We start from the raw sequence: 2,673 nt of genomic DNA, 5'->3' as shown, positions 1-2,673 counted from the left end.
TGTTCACTTCCTGATCCGCGCTTGTTAATATTCGATCCTGAAATTGAAAGAACAATTTCCCGAATAAGGCGAGAACATTGTAGGTTAGTCCGCTCTGAGGGCGGATCTGAAAGTGAATCTGAGGAAGAAACCAGCCCCCGTTCTACTGATTCGGTTGTTTTACGTGCAGAAAATATGGCAGCTAGAAGAATTACCATTCAGGAGGAAGGAGCTCCTGATTTTACACTGCAACTGTTTCAAGCGCATCATCCAGCGGTAGCTACGGATTTTGAAATAATGACCGCACTGCTAAATTTGATGCCAAAGTTTCATGGCCTACCTGCTCAAGAGCCTATCAAGCACTTGAGAGATTTCCAAGCAGCCTGTTCTACTGTCAGACGTGATGGCGCTGATGAAACTTCAATTCTGCTGAAAGCTTTTCCGTTCGCTCTTGACGGAAAAGCAAGAGAGTGATACTACACTCAACCTCTAGCAAACGTATCCAACTGGGATACACTCAGAAAGGAGTTCCTGGAGAAATTCTTCCCATCTGAAGTTACTGATAAACTGAGGAAGGATATCTCTACAATTGTTCAGGATGACAATGATACTCTCTTTGAATACTGGGAGCGCTTCAATAATCTTCTGGAAGCATGCCCCCACCACATGATTGACAAGATCGTGCTACTCAGCTATGTCACACAAGGTATCAGGCCCCAAGATAAGACCACATTGGAATGTGCCAGCAATGGGTCTATGAAGAAGTACAAGACCACTGATGAAGCTTGGCAATTGATCAGTGATTTAGCTGAATCTACTTGGAATCACAGACAGAAGCAAGGTCGTTCAAGGGCCATTGCAGAAGTATCTTCTGGCATAAAGACTGCTGCACTAAATCGAAGCATCTGTGAAATGACCAACCTGCTGAAGCAAATGCAGTTAAATCAACAAGCTCAACAAACTCAACCACAGCAAAACCAATAACTAGTTCCACAAAGAATTTGTGGAATTTGTGCTGATTACAGCCATTACACTGATGAATGCCCGCAGCTCCAACACGAAGACAACATGGTGGCATCCACTCACAACTTCTATGACCGCCCCAACCAAGGGCACAATCAAAGTGGAAATAATAACCATGGATGGCAGAACAATTCAAACCAGAATTGAAGGGACAATAATAATAGGGGAGGCAGAGATAATCAGGGAAATCAGAGGTTGAATAATTACAACAACAGGCAGCAAAATCAACCTTACCGAGCACCTCACCTAAGGCAAAACCAAGGACCACCGAACAACCAGCAGCAAACCTCTCAATTTACTCATTCTTCTGTATCTTCTAATGAAGAATTATTACAAGCTTTTGAGAAAAGACAACTGGCCATGGAAAATACCATCATGAACAGTATTAACGCCAGTCTGAATGGTTTCACCTCTACTCTGCAAGCTTTTATGACACAACTTGGTTCAGCATAAAATTCCAGTAACCAACCTTCAAGCACCACTGGAATCCCCTCTCAACCATTACCCAATCCAAAGGGAGGCATTAATGCCATCACACTGAGGTCCGGAACCACGCTGCAGGAGAGGAATCAGGAGGACCCACGCTCACCAGAATACGCCTCAGCTGAAGAGGTGGTAGAAATCGAAGATGTTGAAGAGGAAGAAGATATACAGGACATAGCTGAAGAAGAGATAGCTCAACCACAGGAAGAGGCACAAAAAGGTGCAGGCACCACAGAAAACACTACTCCCATTCCATTTCCACAACTTGCAAGAAAGCCTAGGAAGTAGCTAAAATGGTAGAAATATTCAAAAAGGTTGAGGTAACTGTTCCCCTTTTTGATGTTATTCAGCAGGTACCTAAATATGCAAAGTTTCTAAAAGACTTATGTATCCATAAAGATAAAATTACTGAATTAGAAACTATTCCTTTAGGTAGTTCTATATCTGCTTTAATGGGAGGATTACCTGAAAAATGTAGTGATCCAGGTCCTTGCAAAGTTAGTTGTACTATTAGTGGTGTAGTAATTTATGATTGCATGTGTGATTTAGGAGCATGTGTCAATATAATGCCTTTGTCTATATATGATGTTTTAAGGCTCCCTCCCTTAAAAAGGTCGGCAGCTCGTTTTGTGTTAGCAGATAAAAGCATTATTACAGTTGCTGGAGTTGCTGAAGATGTTTTGGTGAACATTAAAGGGCTCACATTTCCCACTGATTTTTATATCTTGGAAATGCCCCATAATGATTCAGATAAGCCATCATCAATCCTACTTGGAAGACCATTCCTGAAGACATCAAAATTCAAATTGGATGCTTTTTCAGGGACATACTCCTTTGAAATCAATGGCCGCATAGTAATCTTCAATCTGAATAGAGTCATTGACAACCCCCCAGAAGATCGTTCTATCTTCCACTGTGATGTCATAGACGAAAGTGTGGCTGAAGTTCAAAAGGAAGAGTTTGAAGAGAGGCACACTGGACAAGGTCCAAGTGTGGGGACCCTCTTAACTGACAATGAGGACAGTTCGCCATTTTCACAAGCCCCAGATAACCCAGAGCCTGTCCATGATCAAAAGTTAGAATTGAAACCTCTCCCTCCACATCTTAAATATGCTTACCTTGAGGATGAGCAGAAGCTTCTAGTTATTATTGCAAGAGAACTGACTTCTCAACAAGAAGAACAGCTAC

At 42.1% G+C, this 2,673-nt stretch overlaps 1 non-coding gene across 1 annotated transcript; it reads right to left on the bottom strand.

The window, feature by feature from the left end:
* Positions 1 to 543: 543 nt before the first annotated feature.
* LOC127742320 (small nucleolar RNA R71) lies at positions 544 to 651 on the bottom strand. The gene has a single exon (XR_008003507.1). It is a non-coding gene; the product is annotated as a small nucleolar RNA R71 (small nucleolar RNA).
* Positions 652 to 2,673: the final 2,022 nt, after the last annotated feature.

Source organism: Arachis duranensis, chromosome 9, assembly GCF_000817695.3.
Source record: "Arachis duranensis cultivar V14167 chromosome 9, aradu.V14167.gnm2.J7QH, whole genome shotgun sequence".
NCBI lineage: Eukaryota > Viridiplantae > Streptophyta > Magnoliopsida > Fabales > Fabaceae > Arachis > Arachis duranensis.
The sequence above is the reverse complement of the archived record's forward strand: the minus strand, read 5'-3'. Positions and strand labels throughout refer to the sequence as shown.